Source organism: Eubalaena glacialis, chromosome 3 (genome assembly GCF_028564815.1).
Source record: "Eubalaena glacialis isolate mEubGla1 chromosome 3, mEubGla1.1.hap2.+ XY, whole genome shotgun sequence".
In the NCBI taxonomy this organism is placed as follows: domain Eukaryota; kingdom Metazoa; phylum Chordata; class Mammalia; order Artiodactyla; family Balaenidae; genus Eubalaena; species Eubalaena glacialis.
In genome coordinates this window covers 87,405,360-87,424,307 of record NC_083718.1, presented here as the reverse complement: position 1 = coordinate 87,424,307, position 18,948 = coordinate 87,405,360, and positions in this window count along the sequence as shown.

Sequence of the window (18,948 nt, the reverse complement as noted above, 5' to 3'; positions counted from 1 at the left end):
ACTTTGGTGTCTCTCTAAACAGAAATAACTCCAGCTTGGCGATGAGCTATGTGTCCCTTTTTTCTGTGATCCTCTGCGTCTTGGTCCCTTTTATGCTCTTTTATATTTGCCAGTTATGTGTCTCGGTTTCTTTTATCCAAGCCCTCTCCTGACTGATTATATTTTATCTCTCGCTTTAATGGGCATGTGAGAGTACAGGATCTTCCACCCCCATCTCAGAGCAGACATCTTATTTCCTAGCCTTTCATTCCAGGGCCCACCCAATAAAACATGCTGAACTTAAAATGATGTAGGATCTGCTTCCACTAATCCTCAGTTTAAAGCTCAGTTGTAGACTCTTTCCTCCCCTCCCCTGCTTGTCTCTTTATCAAGGGAAAGCAAATAATGTTACCAGGGTCTTGAACTCCAGCTGTTATCTCTATCTCTACATTCTCCAAAGGACAAGTACCATGTGATGGAAAAAACACAGCCTTTAAAGTTCAGGGGGACTTGAGTATAAATCCTGATTCTGTCACTTCTTAGCACTGTGACCTTGGACAAGTGAATCAATGTATTTAACCTCCATTCCCCCATCTGTACAATGGGAATAAAAAAGCTACTTTATAGGGCTTACATGATTAAACGAAATGATAAATGTAAAGGTGCAAGCCATATAATGTATATTTACTAAGTGCTAACTATTAGAAAAAAAGACTCTTCAATTTTAGGCGTGTACTGTTTTCATTCTCATAATAACATTGACATTCACATCCACCTATGTCTAACTCTTAGGATATTATTGGTGAATGAGAACTACATTGTGTCAGTCCCTGATAGCATGAGTGATGGACAGTAACAGACCTTCTGACTTATAATTTTGATCGAGAATTTGTTGTGCTTTCTTCTTGTGTGTCAGATTTCCAACCAAGCTGGGTGATGAATTCATACAGCTGAACCGATCTCTCTGCTCCAGTAATGGACAGAACAATTTCTTAACCTAATCCCACCCAACCCTGGGGCCTTTCACATTCACCATGTAGAGTTTGGAGAAGGAAGTTGGCCTCCTTCAAGAGAGAAAGTTCCAGCAGAAACAGTGGCCCAGACTTTAAGCAGGAGCAACCTTGTGTCCATTCAGAGACTAACCATGAGTCTCAGGGGATTGCCCTATCTTTCAGTTAGCACTTCACAGTTTTCAACGGGCTTTCATACTTCTAACCTTCTGGGAAGGCCAGTTCTTCACTGTATGTATGTTTAACTCTCCCTATGTCTTCTTCATTGAGAAAATATTAATTAACCCATTACTTACACATATTATTTGGTCCATGTCTATCTCTAGGAGGACAGGGACCATGTCTAACTAGTGTAACATTGTATTTCCAGCTCCTAACCCAGTGCCTGGCACAAAGTGGGTACTCAATAAATATTTGTTGAATAAAAAGAAGTTACAACACCCATATGCCCATCAATCTTTAATAAAATATTTTTAATCAAGCTAACAAGTTTAGTTGGAAAATTAATCTACTGCCAAAACAAATGTCATGACATTTCCCAGAGCCAAAAGTAAGTATCTTTTTGGATAATCCAGGCTACTGCTCCACAGATCATCAGAAAGGACTATAGACCCCCTTAACTCCCTCTGCTAATGAATCATCATCTCATTTAAAAAGTGAGCAGAGTATTTTCTTCCCAATTCCATTTCATCAGTTTTACTTAAACAGTTGTCAACTCTAATAGGTTGTTTCTCCAGATTAATTTTGCTCACTTTTTTAGAACGATTGATGGCACATCGCCCCCATTCTGATCTTTCTATTCTTCAATATCTTCCTCCTAGAAGATAAAATATAATTTAGAGATTGTCTTATCAAAGTGGTCCAGGACCTAGAAAGCATCTTAAAATTCATTACATTTTTTTTTTTAATTTTAAGAAATTTTTAGATTGCTCGAGATTGGGCTTTCCTGATTCCTACCCATAGGTTTTCTTTCTTTCTTTCTTTTTTTTTCTTTTTCTTTTTTTCTTAACATTTTCTTATTGGAGACTCTGAAAATAAATAAATAATCAGGGATGTGTGATAGAAGCCCTGAGACTTGCTTCATTCCTGGCGTTACCCCAGATGCACTGCAGCTGTGCCTGAGGCTGCCAACAGGGCTGAATGACATGTCATACACACTGTAGATGGCCTGTCCTGTCAGGCAATGCCAAAAGCTGCTTTGATTAATTTTTATTTTTAAATGCAATTGGTGTGTGGGTGGAGTACAGATCCTGCCTTTGCAAGTTTGGGGCAGGGCACATAATCTGTCTCTTTCACCTATATGTCCACCTGCAAAACTGGTATGACAATAAAATCTGTCTCTCCACATTGATATATAGTAAAACATAAACTATCCAGGACCACTGGTGAAAAGGTGCCATGCAAGCACCTCAAAATGATCTGTTTTCTGAACTCTCTGTGTCACATCTTGTATCTCTAACAAGCTTCCCTCAACTGTGTACTGAGTCCCCGGCCCCACCATTTAACTAGTTGTATAAGCAACAAGCACAGAGTCATCTTAGTGCAAAGTAAGTTGAAATAATTCTCCTAAAACACACATCATAGCATTCCAGAGCCAAATGCAGATCGCTTTTGGATAATCTAACCCACAGCTCCACAGGCAATGAGGGCTAGCCTCCTTTGGGTACTTACTATGTGCCAGGAACTGTTTTCAGTGCTTTACATGCATTAGCTCTTCAATCCTAACAAGTACTCTATGACATAGGTGCTATTATTAAACTGCATTTTATATATCAGGAAACTGAGGCACAGAGAGATTAAATGGTTTGCTTGATATCACACAGCTAGTAAGTGGTAGAGTCCAGATTTGAGCCAGCTGGCTTAGCCACCACACTCCACTGCATTTCCAGATAATGATAATGACCATTTATGTGCCAGCCATCGGGCCAAGTACTTTACAGAGATTATCTCATTAAATCCCCATAATAAGCATCCCCATCTACAGATGATAAAACTGAGACTTCAAAGAGTTAATCTGCCAAATATCGCATAGCTAGTGAGTGGGAGGCTCAGAGCCAGGCTGCCTGATTTTAGCATCTGAGAACAAAGAAAATACTAGACCATGTTGAGAAAGCCAATGATGAACTCTAACTACGGGGTCTTCCATGCAAGACCCCCTCATCCTGCAGAAGGTGGTGCAAATGTGCTTGCTGGATCTGGTGAGGAGAGAAATTCCTCTGGAGTCTCCACTCTAAGGGGTGTGCAGACAGGCCAAGGGGAGAATGAACTCCCAAGTAGGCGCCTGGAGTCTCTGTTGATGCAGGCTATCGCTTGTGATCAGCCACCAGGCTTTTGGAGGGCAAGGCTAATGGTAGGTAGCTCACAGCAGAGAAAGCCCCCTCCGACCACCTTCCACGGCCCCAGCAGATCCACCAACCCTGCCCCCAGCAACAGAGGCTTCCTGTAGCGTTCAGGCGGATGAGTTAAATTCACACCATCTCAGCCTTGACTCTTAGAATGGACCCTCCGTTACTCTAACCAGAATGGCCCCAGAATGTTTCTGTCTCCTGTGTCTCTAATCTCCGAGATCGGGGTCTGCCATCTGCTCCAGTTTATCCTTTGTTTTGCCATCACATGAACCAACACTCTATACAATCTACTTTTGCCTTTTTATGATCGAATATTGCCCGTGGTATAATCAGGGATATAGCAGAATTGTGCAGGACCAGAGGAAACAGGGGCAAGTCTGGGAGAGGGAAGGGAGATGTAGCAGAGAAACTCTGAGGTTTGGTGGTTTGGGGTTTGGGGGACTGTGGGAGACAGGATGAATATTTCAGTGATGAAAGGGGCTAGTGAGTAGGAAGAAAAAGAAGGCAGGGGGTAGGTGGAGGATATCCTCTGGGGCATCCAGCTCCACCAGGGAGGGCACCAGAAGACTAGCCCAGGAAATGTGGTCACACAATACACAGTACCCCAAATAAGGCCCAGGTCTTGCCCCTTTGCATTTCTTATCATCTCAGCCTGTCCCACTGAGACCATGCCCATCTATTCTGGTGTGATAAATAAGGCTCACTCAACTCCCTCACAGACCTGGAATTGGCTTCTCTCTTGGCCCACTGACTGAAGTTGTCCTAAAAACTGTGCCTGGAGCAAAAGAGAGACAGCATCGCCCCCTAGTGACACAAGGCCAATCCCTGTGGTGTTCTAGAAGCTTTCCTGGACTTCCCCAGGCAGAGGCACGCAGATGGAATGGAAATAATTTGCTTAGAACCTCTGACTGTTAAATGACATGTTTTGCCTGAATGACGAGGTCTCCAAATATCATCACCCTGCCCCCCCCTCGCCTCCCAGCCAATTTCCCGCACAGACAAACTAGAACTCTCTGAAGTGTCTGGCTTTTTAAAAATTTTTATTAAAATATAGTTGATTTACACTGTTGTGTTAGTTTCGGATGTACAGCAAAGTGATTCAATTATACATATATAAATATATGTATTCTTTTTTTACATTCTCTTCCATTATAGATTGTTACAAGATATTGAATACAGTTCCCTTTGTTATACAGTAGGCCCTTGTTGGTTATCTATTTTATATATAGCACTGTGTATATTTTAATCCCAAACTCCTAATTTATCTCCCCCCCCACCCCCTGTTTCCCCTTTGGTAACCATAAGTTTGTTTTCTATGTCTGTGAATCTATTTCTGTTTTGTAAATAAATTCATTTGTATCATATTCTTAGGTACGTTGCCTCTGCAAGAAAACTTGTGGGTTAGTAAGTCAGCAGATCAGGACTGGGGAGGAAAAGAGAGTTCTGCTGTCTTTGTTTCCATTTCAGTCCATTCGGCCAAGTTGAAGCAGACTGCTTTTCATTTGTCTCAAATCCAAATAAATAAATAAACCTCTCAAACCAAACACCATCACATATGACCCCTAAGGAATAATGAATTACCTTTTTAGGCAAAGGAAAGAAAGGCCCAGAGAATCCTAGCCAAGCCTGGGGTGAGTGGAAGGAGGCAGGGAATACATTTTGTTGACTGGGTAAATGCCTGGGCCTGGAGCTCAGAAGCCAGGGTAGGAGCATCGAGCTCTGGGTACCCAGGTCTGCTCTGTCCCCACTGAGCTGCCCTGCTTGCCTTCCCTGGAATCCCGGCACACAAGCACTCTTCCTTCTGCACTGTCTCTCTGGGACCGTCTGAGGCTTTGCCGCCACACTGAGGTCACCCTCCTCCCAGCACCTCGTCTGTATCTGATAGGAGAAGGCAAGAGGTGGGTGGACCCCAGAGGATGGTCAGGGCATGGCTGGAGCAGCCCTTACATCAGAGCGCAGGGCCTGGAGTCTAGAGCCATCCTGGCCAACGCAGAAGTGGGGAGTGAGAGAGGCAAAAGGAGCCAGCCTGTTTCCATAGATACGGATTTCAGTTGCATTTTATGACAGCCGTGCCAGGCTGCCTGCAGAGGCATTGTTTGGACGCCTGGGGACCCTCTCAGAAGGAAAATGAAGAAAAAATTCAACAAAAAATAAATTCCAAGTGGTTTCCCTCCCAGTTTCAGGCCAAGAGCCCCCTCTGCCCTTCAGTGGGGTTCTTGTTTGAAATTGAGAGAGGAAGGCATTTGCCTCCCTGGAGCCCTGGGTTATGTGAGCAAAGCCGGCCATGAGCTGCACTTACCCACCAGTGGAATTCCTCCTTTGGGAGGATTTAGAATTCCATCTCTGCTTTCTCAACACTCTTCTCTATCCTTTGCCAGCTCTCACACATAAGGTAAAACAGGGCTTGTTACCAGGATGTCCCCCTACACAGTTTGGGGGAGCAACTAACATGCCTCAGTGGGTCCCAGGGGCACATCTGAAGCCCTCTGCCTGTAGGAATGCCAGGGGGGTTAGAGGTCCCTCCTCTGGGGATCCCACACCCTCCCTGTTATGTGTCCAGAGTCCCTTCATGCCTGTGAGAGTATAACCTGGCTCTGACCTATTTTGGTGGACAGCCTAGAGAAAAAGGGCCGGGTACCTGGGAGACTGGCCCTGGCGAGTCATGTCAGAAGCGCAAAAGTTGAGGGAAATCCCTCAGAAGCCACAGTATCTGAGGAAGTACAGAGCCCTGAGGTAGCCAGTTTTCAGGAAATGGGCAGCCTCTTTCCCAACGTTACCTTGGAGGGTGGGGTAGGGTACGAATTGGCCAGAGACCTTCAAACTAAGCTTTTGCAGGGCTTTCTAACCTCACAGGCGTGAGCAAGTAAAGACTGCATGTTCAGGGGCCAGACGACAGGACACTGTGGTGCCGTCCTCATGGGAAAGGCTCAGGACGAGGCAACGGGAAGGCGACATAACACCTCAAAAGGCCGACCTGGAACCAAGGGAGTACGGCAATTCCATTGCTGTTTTTAGGGGGAAAGCAAATCTCCCAGTGTTTTGAAAGCTTCATGCCCTATAAGGCTAGAGACCAAAGGGTGACAGCTTTGTGGTCAGCTCTTTTGGGTCCCACACACAGCACTAGCTCAGGACTGATGCCCATACCTGAAACCACAAGGAACCAGAATCACCTGCCTGCTTCTCTGCCCCTTTTTCCCTGCAGGATTTTCCCCCAGAACTATACTGGCTGCTTCGCCTATATCAGCCCATCACAGAAAGGTCACCTTCACTAACCCAGAGGGACTTTTTCCTATCCTTCTTAGGTACCCTCAGAGGACATTCTCAGGTATCTTTCTATCACAGAAGAGGAAGGGAAAAGAGAATTCTGGAAGGGGTCATCCCTGGCAGGGTCTTTGCCTTTAGGTACAACCTGTATGGCTCTAGACCCTCAATCCGAGGCTCCTGAAGATGATTCTTAGAAGAGGCCACTGCTGCAGCTTCTCTTACAGCTGCCATATGGCTGAAGGAGTTACAATCCCCCACCCCCGGTGACTCCTCATGAGGGCTACCACTGGGGCTTTGAGAGGAGAGAGCTCACCCTGATCTCCCGTGGGAGGCTCAGCCTGGAGCCTGGGAAGTGCTCCCCTTACTCCCAGATTCAAGCCATCCACTCCCTGAAGCACCCTTTCCCTTTCCCACTTCTGCGTCTTCATCTCCTGCCATCTCATCCACCTGAACTGCTCTCCTTCTACTTAACACTCATTCATTTATTTGTTTACCGAAAACAAATTGAGTTCTTTCATTTGCCCTGCCTCCCTACAATAGACACAAGGAAGACACATCTCCTGCACTCGGAAACCTCATAGACTAGTGGGGGAGACAGAAACATAAATGAACTATTGAAAAACAAACTAGACAAGGTCAGAGGAGAATTCCTGGAGAAGGTAAAGCCCAAACTGAGCCTTAACAGATGAGTCAGTTGGGGAAAGGAGGTTGAAGTAGAGGGGACTGCGTGGGCAAAGGAATGGAGGCAAAAATCAGGTGACATGTACAGGGAACTCAGTAGATCATGGATGCTGAGGGTCAAGTGCAAAGCTATGAGTGGCAAGAGATGGGCTGGAGTAATAGGCAGGCTCCACACGGCAGAGGGCCCTATACGCCTTGTTAAAAGGCACAAGCTTCATCCTGCAGTGGCTCTTGAGCCTCGTTTCCTGGAGCTCCTGAGAGGCAGGACCTGGGGCCCGTCTCCCTCCACCTGAGTGACTTATTTTACATACTCATTTCCAGAGTAAGGTTTAATTTGAAGTAAAAATGTTGAACAATACCTCTGTGTGTGATAGCAAGCTACAGAAGGGTTTTTAGTATAGGCAGGTTAAGTTTGTGTTTCAGAAAGACCTCTCTGGCTCCTGGGTCCCACTTCCAACCATTCCTCAGGACACGTCTATTGCCTAAGAAAAGCTCTGACAGTAATAAATGATTTACATCATTTATTTATAAAAAATGAAAGCTAAACCGTGATAATTGTTGCCACACTTATTACATTCAGAGGGAAGAAAATGAAGTAGGGATCCCCTTTCGCTCGGACTTCAGGCAGAACCATCTTAGCAAGCTGGCCGTGTTGATGACGCCATCTAGTGGTACAAGTGCAGCATGACTCTAAAAGGAACCAAGATTGCTTCGGAAGAACCTTTGTGTCACATTTATTTGTTAAATTCTCTATTCTCCTGTTTAACACTCAAAACAACTCAGCAAGGTATGTCTCAATGTTCATCCATGTTACAGGTCAGGAAACTGAGGGCTTGATGGGAAATAACACTTGTTTTGAGTCTTCTTAGGACTAGGAGCCATGTTAGATGATTTACATGAGATTGGCATTATCCCTACTCCAAAGACGGAGAAACTGAAGTCCTTAGTGATTGAGAGAGCAACTAGACTAAGCCCTAGACAATGAAGTTTTTCTGCTGCCAGAACCATATTCTTCCTGATGAATCCGGTCAGATACAAACTCCTCACTTAAGTCAAAAAAGAAATCAAGTGGTAGGAGTCAGGCATTTTAGGAATTCGGGGTAACTGGCCCAGACTATAGCTATTTTACTTGCCACCAAAAAGAAAAAAAAGGGCAAAGGGAAAAAGAAAAAGAGAAAAGTTCCTCCTCATAAAAGAGTAGAAAATATGCCTGTCGGGCTTCCCTGGTGGCGCAGTGGTTGAGAATCTGCCTGCCAATGCAGGGGACACAGGTTCGAGCCCTGGTCTGGGAAGATCCCACATGCCGCGGAACAACTGGGCCCCTGAGCCACAACTACTGAGCCTGCGCGTCTGGAGCCTGTGCTCCGCAACAAGAGAGGCCGCGATAGTGAGAGGCCTGCGCACCGCAATGAAGAGTGGGCCCCACTTGCCGCAACTAGAGAAAAGCCCTCGCACAGAAACAAAGACCCAACACAGCCAAAAATAAAAATATAAAAATAAAATTAAATTAAAAAAAAGAAAATATGCCTGTAAAACAGAAAATAATAACACTCTTGCTCTTTCTCCACCCACACATGATATCTGAATATAAGTAAAAATCAGGCATCCAGAATCATAAAGAGGCAAAACAAAAACACCTACAGGAAGCAAAAGGACACAGATGATTCCCAGGTTTGGTTTGCTGATTTGCAGATCAGAACAGGCCCCTGAAAATGGGGATGATGATGAAATCTGTGGCCAATTACACCAAGCTGATGAATACAAATTGTATAATCCTTTATTATAAAAAAAAAAAAGGCCAGGAGAAAAAAAAAAAAAGAGGCTAAAAACTAGGAGGAGAATCATCAGTACTCACATTGCTCTGACAATTCAGTTTTTTCAAGGATATGGGCTTAAATGCTGAACTGAAACAGAATCTACTCTGGCAGATTTTTTTTCTAACTGGTTTCCTGAATTTGAATGACATGTAGAGGCCTTTCCAAGCCAGGCACAAAGTCAGGAAACCATAAATTTTTTCATGACAGATTTGATTAGATAAAAATATAAATCCTCTGTTATAGCAAAACACACTAAAAACGAAGTTACAAGGGATAGTTTGAAAAAATGTTACAACATACATGACAGAGAAATAATAACCATAGTCTATAAAAAGAACTTATGAATCAACAGGGAAAAGGCAAATAACCCATCAAAAATGGACAAAGGATATGAGTAGGCAATTCAGAGGAAAAGAAATGCAAATGGCTAGTAAACATGTAATGAGTCACTCCATCTGTCCACTAATCAGAAAAATGCAAATTAAAATAAAAAATATTTTCTGCCCAACCGATTGCCAAATAAATGTAAAGATAGACAATAGCGAGTGATGGTAAGAATATATCATGAAGTGCCCTATCACAAGCTATATTGAGAGCATAGTCTGGTGCAGTCTGTATTGAGAGTAATTGGGAGTACCCACCAACTTTTCAATTTTACCTATCTTTTGAACAATCAATGCTACCTCTAGGAAGACATCCTTCAAAAATATTCCTACACGTGCTCAAAAATATGTACATATGGATGTTTATTTTTTTAATTTGTAATAGCCAAAAAAAAAAAAGAAGCAACCTAAATGTCCTTCAATAGAGAACAGACTGAACAAATTTATAGGATGTCCTTATTATGGAATACTCTTGCAGACATTAAAAGGATGCCTTTGATCTCTATGTGTACTTCAAAGATATCAAGATATATCAAGTGAAAAAAGCAAAAAGGGTCTGGAAGAACACACACCAAACTGTTAAGCATGGTTACAGTGATCTTGGGATAGGAAGAAGGGGGTAAAAAGAGATCTTTACTTTTTATCCTATAGGCTCCTATATTGTTTGATTTTTTTTTTTTTCTGATGTGCAAGTACACATGCCATACATTTGTAATTTTTTTTAATATGGATATGTGCCTAGTGAATTCATCTATTTAGAAAATATTTGCAATTATGCTGGTTTCTCAGAACAAACAAACAAAAAGACATTTTTAAATATCCAGATGTTAACTGGTTAGCACAAAGACCGGAGATCCCAAATGCTCTGAAGGGTCAGCGCTGTAGAATTGAATCTCCTAATTAAAGGAGACAAGATGAGCAGCCAGAGCAAACACAGGCTTTGGAGTCAAGCAGATCTGATTCCAGTCCTGACCCTGCCCCTTTCTTTCTGTGACCGTGAGCAAATTACTTAGCCTCACTGGAGCTTGATAAAATGGAGATAAAAGTACAACCTTTTTTTTCTCCCCTTCTGATTTATGATATTACAGATGTCGGATGGGCTAACAGGGCAGCTGAGAGACAGCAGGGAACTCAACAAGAGTTGTCTACTTTCTGGATAGACCCAAAGAAATATTTCTAGGGCCTTGTCTTGGCGGCAGCATGTCAGGAGCTGCGGTGGGTGTGGGAGAGGGCTTTTTCACACAAAAGTTCTGGGCACCAGGGCCAGGATGATCGATTCTAGTAGCTGGGGCTACCTCGAGCAGTATCGGAATCACCTGCGGGACTTGTTAAAACAGTTTGTTGGTCTCCAACCCCAGAGTTTCTGATTCAGTAGGTCCAGGGTAGGGCTTGAGAGTTTGCTTTCCTAACAAGTGCCCAGGCGATACTGATGCTGCTGGTTTGGAGAACCCACTGACCTGGAGCATCAGTAACTGCTCCCGCCCCAGTGAATTTTAGGCTGCAGCAGCCTCTTCCCCTACCCCTCTTTTTGGATGCTATCTCTGCATCCTTCCACAGGCACCTAGAATGCCAGGACACTCCCTTGTCTCGCCCCTAGCCAGCCGATGGCCACCTTCTGCGGCCTGTGCTCCTCTCGCCAAGGTGATGGGGCGGCTCAGGAGAACCCAAGACTTTGAGCAGGGAGAGGGGAGGAGTCGAGGGGGCATGCTGAGAGCCAGAGCCAGTCCCAGCCCTGGCCTGGGTCCTGCCTGTTCCGTGTGCTCAGCACAAGGACGGGAAGTGTGTCCCCCTTCTGCCTAATCAGATTGAGAAAGATAACTTTGTTAGCAGGAGAAGCCTGGGCCGAGGGGTCGTGCTCTATAGAACTGGCACAATCTGCTCTCATGCATGAGCTGCTCCATTCAATAGAGAGCCCGGCCTTGTCCTGACAACTCGTCTGTGCGGGAAATCCTCTCCCCAGTGAAAGTGCCCCACGATCCGCCCTCCACCCCACCCCTTGCCCCTCAGGGCACGGGAGCCCTTGAACCTCGGCCAAATGGCTGTGATGGAGAAGAATCTGTCTCACAACCAAGCTGGCCAGGGAGGATGGACAGAGAGGGCCATGGCTCACCTTCCCAGGTGGCGCAAACAAGAAAAAGAAAGTATCGATCCCTGTGCTGGTGAAGCAAGGAACCCTTGATCCGAACCTTCTTCCTAATAGTGGGAATGGCAGTTACTATTTATCAAGTGCTTCCCAAATGCCAAGTACTGAACTCAGTTTTACACGCGTTGCTTTATTTAATCACTACAACTCTTTGCGGTGGACACTGGTTCCCATTTCTCACAAGAAAAAACTGAGGCGGAGACATGGAAAGTCACTGACACAAGATCAGGCAGCGGGCTAGTGGCGACGCTGAGACGGTCTCATTCCAAAGCCTGGCATCACAGCATTGCTGTTCAGTTTCCTACAAGAGGGAGGCCTCACCCTAAGGCCAGATCTGGGGTTTGGGGGCTGGGAGACCAGATCCCCACGGTCCCCCTCTCCTTGAGCAGACATATGTGTGGTAGGCATCCTGTCAGGGCCCGTGCCTTATCCATCTTTGTGTTCCCACCACAGTGCCAGGTACCGTGACAGCTGAGCAAAAAGGGTGTAGTGGTTATATGTATATGTATAACTGAATCACTTTGCTGTACACCTGAAACTAACACAACATTGTAAATCAACTATACTCCAATATAAAATAAAATTTTTTAAAAAGAGGAAAAAAAACCTATAAGGGAAAAGAATCTGAAAAAAAAATAGATATATATATATGTATGTATAACTGAATCACTTTGCTGTACACCTGAAACTAACACAACATTGTAAATCAACTATACTCCAATATAAAATAAAATTTTTTTAAAAAGAGAAAAAAAAACCTATAAGGGGAAAGAATCTGAAAAAAAATATATATATATGTATGTATAACTGAATCACTTTGCTGTACACCTGAAACTAACACAACATTGTAAACCAGCTATACGTCAATTAAAAAAAAATTGAAATTAAAAAAAATGTTTTTAAAGTATGTAGTGGAAAGGAAGGGCAAAGTTGCACATTGGACGCTGGGTGGCATCTCGTTTCTCGGTGGTGCTGGAGTCTTAAAGACATGTGGGTGAACAAACCATACATGGACAAACAAGAGACAAAAGTTACATTTCCCAAGCATTTCTGTCCTCGCCCACTCTGTTTCAGCCCCTCGGGCCTGTTGCTGCTGCTGAGAGCCTTCCCCAAACACCCTCATGCCTCCGTCCCTCACCTTCTTCAACATCTGCTCAAACCTTACCTTCTCAGCGAGGTCTGCGTCAGCACCACCTCCCCTCCACTGGCTCTCCCAATCCCCCCACACATCCTGTCATATTTTTTCATATTTGGTAGCACTTAACACCTTCTCACCTACTATATGATTCACTGAGTTATTGTATTTAATGAATATTATCTGCCTCCCCCATAAAATATAAGATCTGCTGTGGCAGGGATCTTTGTTTTATTCACCGATGTGTCCCAAACACCTCGAAAGGTGGGAGCTTAACAAATACTTGTTGAGTGAATCTCCGAACATTGCCCACTAAGTCAGAGCCAGGCCTGAGACACTCAGGGAAGGGACCCGATTCACCCACAGCCCCTGGTCCTGGGTTTTTCAGAACCCCATTCCCCTTCCACACCTCAGCAGCTAGAAGAGAGAAATTCTGAGTCCCCTAATTCCAGCCACTGGGATTGACTGAGGACAGTCCCCTCAGGCCCCATGTATCTGCCTGCCCTTCTACTCGTGCCAGGGCTCACCTGGTTCTCCCTAAAGAACCCTGCTGCTTATATAAGTCTACGCCCCCGACATGGAGGCACCGGAGCCATGGAAAGTGCCTGGGGCCTCGGAGACATACCACAACATCAGAGCGTCATTTCCACCCTGAGTCTGGTTTTCCTCATCTGTAAAATGAAGGGGTTGGAGCCAGTGATCTCTTCCGGTCTTTCCCAGTTCTGACACTCCCTGTGGTCAAGGTTCACTTAGAAACAGACCAACCCATGACCCTGGGGTGCAGGACACAGCTGTACTCAGAGCAAGATGAGATCACAGCAAACATAACCAACAAGTGAACAAGGATTCACAGCATCGCGTGGGTTATGTTGGTAGCCACCATCATCATAAAAAGTCCTTTTTACAAAACAGAAAGGCAGTTATTAGCATCTCTATTGCACAGATGAGAAAACTGAGACTCAGAGAAGCTGAGCAAATTGCCCACAAATAGGAAGCAAAAGAGCCACACCCAGAGTCGGGTCTCGTGACTACAAATCCCATAATCTTTGCAAACACGTAACTGCTTCGCTATTTCCAAAATGCCCCCTGGTAAAAGAATGCCACCATTATATTATCCAAAATGTTAATAATCTAGTCTAAGTAATTACCGAATATAAAATTAGAATTTGCATTTGAATGTGGTTATGTCTCATGTTTTAACGATTTATTTACATCCAATAAAATAATAGGGCCATCATGAGAAGACATCCCACTGACAGACCTGAGAAGCTGACTCTCTGATTCCTGGTAGGAATAGACAACCCACTTCTCAGCAACAGCTAAGATGAGTCTCTCTCCCCATCTCTTTCAAAACATTCCTCAAGAGGTGTGGAATTAAGTGTTTACATTTCCAACGACTTTGCAGCTGACAACAAAAATAATTCAATCAATTGGGCACTATTAGTAGAATGTCTTCAGTGTCAACAGAATAAAAAAGCAAAGGAAGTGCTCAATTAGAAAGCTGGATTCATCCAAACCTGAGAAACTAATTGGTTCAGAGCCATGAGGACGTTCCCTGTTTTTCCAGATGCAAGTACATGCTCTACTATCATCTCTCACACAAAGATGTCAGGAGATGGAGCCACCCCACCACAGTAGCCAAATTGGTCTGGGATGCCCCGGATGAATAAAGTTCATTTGGAAGGTTGTGGAATGTCTCAGGGAAAGCACAAGCTTCAGGAATCAATATTTAATGAATGTTCTCAAAAGAAAGAATGATTGGGTTTCTTTCCCTCTCATCTCTGACTTCTTGCCTTATTGATATTGGGAACAATCTTGACCGTCTGTTTTTTTTTTTTTTTTTTTTTTTTTTTTTTAAACATCTTTATTGAAGTATAATTGCTTTACAATGGTGTGTCAGCTTCTGCTCCATAACAAAGTGAATCAGTTATACATATACATATGTTCCCATATCTCGTCCCTCTTGCATCTCCCTCCCTCCCACCCTCCCTATCCCACCCCTCTAGGTGGTCACAAAGCACCGAGCTGATCTCCCTGTGCTATGCGGCTGCTTCCCACTAGCTATCTATTTCACATTTGGTAGTGTATATATGTCCATGACACTCTCTCACCCTGTCACATCTCACCCCTCCCCCTCCCCATATCCTCAAGTCCATTCTCTAGTAGGTCTGTGTCTTTATTCCCATCTTGCCACTAGGTTCTTCAGACCGTCTGTTTTTTGTTGGTTTTTTTTTTTAATTATTTATTTATTTATTTATTTATGGCTGTCTTGGGTCTTCGTTTCTGTGCGAGGGCTTTCTCTAGTTGCGGCAAGTGGGGGCCACTCTTCATCGCGGTGCGCGGGCCTCTCACTATCGCGGCCTCTCTTGCTGCGGAGCACAGGCTCCTGATGCGCAGGCTCAGCAATTGTGGCTCACGGGCCTAGTCGCTCCGCGGCATGTGGGATCTTCCCAGACCAGGGCTCGAACCCGTGTACCCTGCATTGGCAGGCAGATTCTCAACCACTGCGCCACCAGGGAAGCCTGACCGTCTGTTTTTAACTGAGGGATTCCCTAGAAGGCATTGTCTCAATCAGTGCAGGCCCTCAAACCTAGAAGTTGGAAAGAAATCAGAATTCTAAAGTAAATAAGGCTGTGGGCTAATGAATGTTTTAATAAAAATGGAAGTTAAGACACACAACATTGGTACCATCCTCCTTCAAACTGCCCCCGTCAAAATGCAATATGCCCACGACACCAGAAAGGACAGGAAATAAGAGGTGTGGCTGAAGCAAGCACCCTTTTCCCCTGGCTTATTCTCAAAGTTGCCTTCAATTTAGTATCATACGTTGCAGATTTCCTAAAACAATCCCAGTGTCAACCATTTTTGCTCCATTGTTTCCACAAGTAAGCTTGTAGAATAAAATGCCCCAATTTTTGTTTTGGAAAATGTGGTCAAAACAACCATTTTCTATACCAGCGCAATAGACAGTCCCAGACAGTGGAAAGGGAGCAGGCTCAGAGAGGCAGAGAACATGCATTCATGCCCTCCACACTAGCTTCCCAAGCATCATTCCTCATTAAGCCATACCGGTGTTTCATCCAAGAGCCTCTTGGTAAGCAAAATCATCATACCCCCATTTCACAGATGGAGGCACTAAAGTCTAAAACTGTCACTGACGTTGCATAATCCCCTTGATTCTTCAGCTTCTCAAAATATTTGTAATTATGGGTGAAACAAAGTGGGAAATGTCATTGCCTTGACAAATGGTGCCAGAATTCTTTGGAGTATTAAGACTCCTTTTCAAAGAGGGAGACTGCCCTGCTGAAAGTTATGAGACACAAGAACAAACCACCAATGGAAGATGAAATATCATCCTTTAAAGGGACCAGCTGACCTCTTGCTGGGGTGACTTTGGCCCAGTCTGACTCGGTGACCTCTGACTGTCCCTACATCCCTAAGATTCTCTAAGCTGATAAAAAGGCGCTAGGAAACCATCCCCAGGGCTCATGCCCTCTGGAGAGAAGCCAAAGATTTCCTGTTGTAGAAGGCCAGTCTGCTGCTAAAAGAAACTTTTGGAGACTGCAGAAGCCCCAGCTAAGCTTTCCCACATCAGCTTTTCCCCACCCCTCCTCCCATCAGTGCCCAACGCAACTCTCCCATTCTCTCTCTCCTATTGTTTTCCAACATCCCTCCCTTCATAAAAGCTGTCTGGCTGGGAGCTTAAAATATTGCTGGACAGTAAAACCTACCCATCAGGGCCAATCCAGTCATATCTGCTCAGTCGTGCAGCACAGTAGGGGCGGGGTAGAGAAGTGGGAGGTGGGCTTTTAGGCACCAAAGGAAATTTCGAGGCCAAGCTCGCCATTTTACTGCTGAGCGCCAAGAGAAGAAGAGAGTACATATTTCTCCGGGGGACCCTACTCCTATTGGCAAGTTTTCCATGGGTGATATTAGTTTGCAGGCTTCCCACGCCCCCCTCCTTTCCCAGCCTAATCTAAGGGCTATATCTGGAATTCTCCACAAGGAAAAAGGTTGCCACTAAAGTTTGGTCTTGGACTGGGATGTCTGGACTTAGAGTCCAATTCCAAAAACCTTCTTGGAATTGCCCTAAGAGTTGGCAGAGGTTTGGAAGGGAAAGAAATGTAGGACTTGGGGGCACAAGGGTGGGGTGGTGGCAGAGATGTCCAAATTCTAACTACAACTTAGCTTTTTAAGGCCTTTCATTTTTCAGAATGAATTAACATGCCCCCAGTTATCCTGAGGGACCTAAACCAAGTATTTGAGGTTTATGAAAGATTTCTGTAATTTTTCACCTAAACTCTGCAATAGGAGTAATAGTAATCATTGTTGAGTGCTGTGGGTGTAGGAGAGGCTTCATGCTCAGCATTCTTGATGTTGGAGCATTTACTAGAACACAGGGATGGGTTTGCTAAGGACCATTAAACTCTTCCTGGGAGCAGGTTCCGTGGTCCCTACAAGAGCTGGAGGTTAAAGGGGCTGCTCTAGAAACACGGAGGCGCATTTACAGTCCCTTACCCACCAGAGTGGTAAGCGGCCTCTAATCCTTTTTATGGAACTTGTTAACACGAATGTGTATGTGTTGTTCCGCCTCTTAAAAGTCAGGAGAAGGCAATGCTATCCTGGAAATTACCCTGGGCTTGAAGCTGAAGACCAGGGCTCACATCCCGGCTCTGCCCTGACTGGCTGACCTCCCCTCTTAGGAGACTTAGTTAACCTCCCACTCCGTCTCCCATTCTGGTAACGGGGGCTGATAACGCCTAGTTCCCTGGTTCTCAAACATCCATCTGTAGACCTGTCAGTTCTGGTCCGAGATGAATTTGTCAGCAGCCTGTGACAAAAATGTGACAATAACATAGTAAACAATGTAGTAAATTTTTCACCAAGTTAAATGTGTTTGATTTAAAGGCCTGTCTTTTATTCTGAAATTATGTCCTGCCTAGGTTTATGGTATTAAAATTCCCCTTTTATGAAATGATGGTGAAAATAGACTGCAGTCATAGTTAGCAATTAAATAAGTTTTAGGTCCTTGTTTGGCAAAATAAGGAGTCAGTAGCCCTATGTTGGTTACCCTATTTTGTTGTTGTTATTGTACTAGTCTCTGAAATCCAAGTCTGAGGGCCACTGGCATAGTTCACAGGTTGTTATGAGGACTGAAACAAGATTTGCTAAAATGTATCATTTATAAATAGATAAGGGCTACCCAAACATAAGGTGTTATTTCAATCATTACTTAAAACTGTAATCCTCTAGTGGGGTGTTCTGGTGGATACCCTGGGGGTGGAGGTTTGAACTCTGGCAGCTTATTTTCCACCTGTAATAGATTTTCACAAGAAAATAAAACAGAGAATTGCCTCTTTGATGAAGAGAAATCCTTTGGTTTAGATTTATGCCCTGCTCTAGTGGAACAGTTTGGCCAGATTTACTCTGATCTGACTTCCTTTAATTATAATTTTCATTTTTAGAAGTGGAGAAGCCAAGGCACTTTTCCTTAGCACCTCTAAAGCTTTTCTCCTTAACGCCATAGTTGGCCTGTTTCAATAGCATGAAATTGGAAAGATTTTGTCCTAAGTTATAGTTTCTCTCCTTCCATTATATTATAAGAAATTTTGTAACTAGACATTAAAAAAAAAGAAAGAAAGAAAACCACTCAAACAATCCTAGCATTGCAGGGTGGGTATGGAAGGACACAGCTCTGTCTGGCTTTAGTTTGGAAATTATGAATGGGGTGGTCAGGAGGGTCTTCATGTGTCATGACCATGTGTCATGACACTCATGTGTCAAGAATTATTGGCCTTCCAGTTTATAGCTTTAACTTTGTACAAAACAATACCTCAAAATAGCTACTTTTGGATCAATTTATTATTCTTTTTTGAAATTTACCATTTCTTTGCAAGTTGTCAGTCTCCCACTGCTAGCCGCAGCAAAGAGGACTGGAGTTCCCTAGGCTGTACATAATACTGGTATTACATGCACTCAGGGATTGAGAATTTCAGGTTTCAAATGATTACCATTAGTCCTATCCACTGGTATCTATGGAGCTCCCAGTCTGTAAGGTCTTTGTTCTGTGTCATGATGGTTCACGGAGGATAAAGACAAAATGGTCCCTGTCCTCCAAGAGCTTTTGATCCTAAAAAGGGGAAACAAGACTGGTAGACATACAGTCCTGAGAGCTTGTACTCGCCACA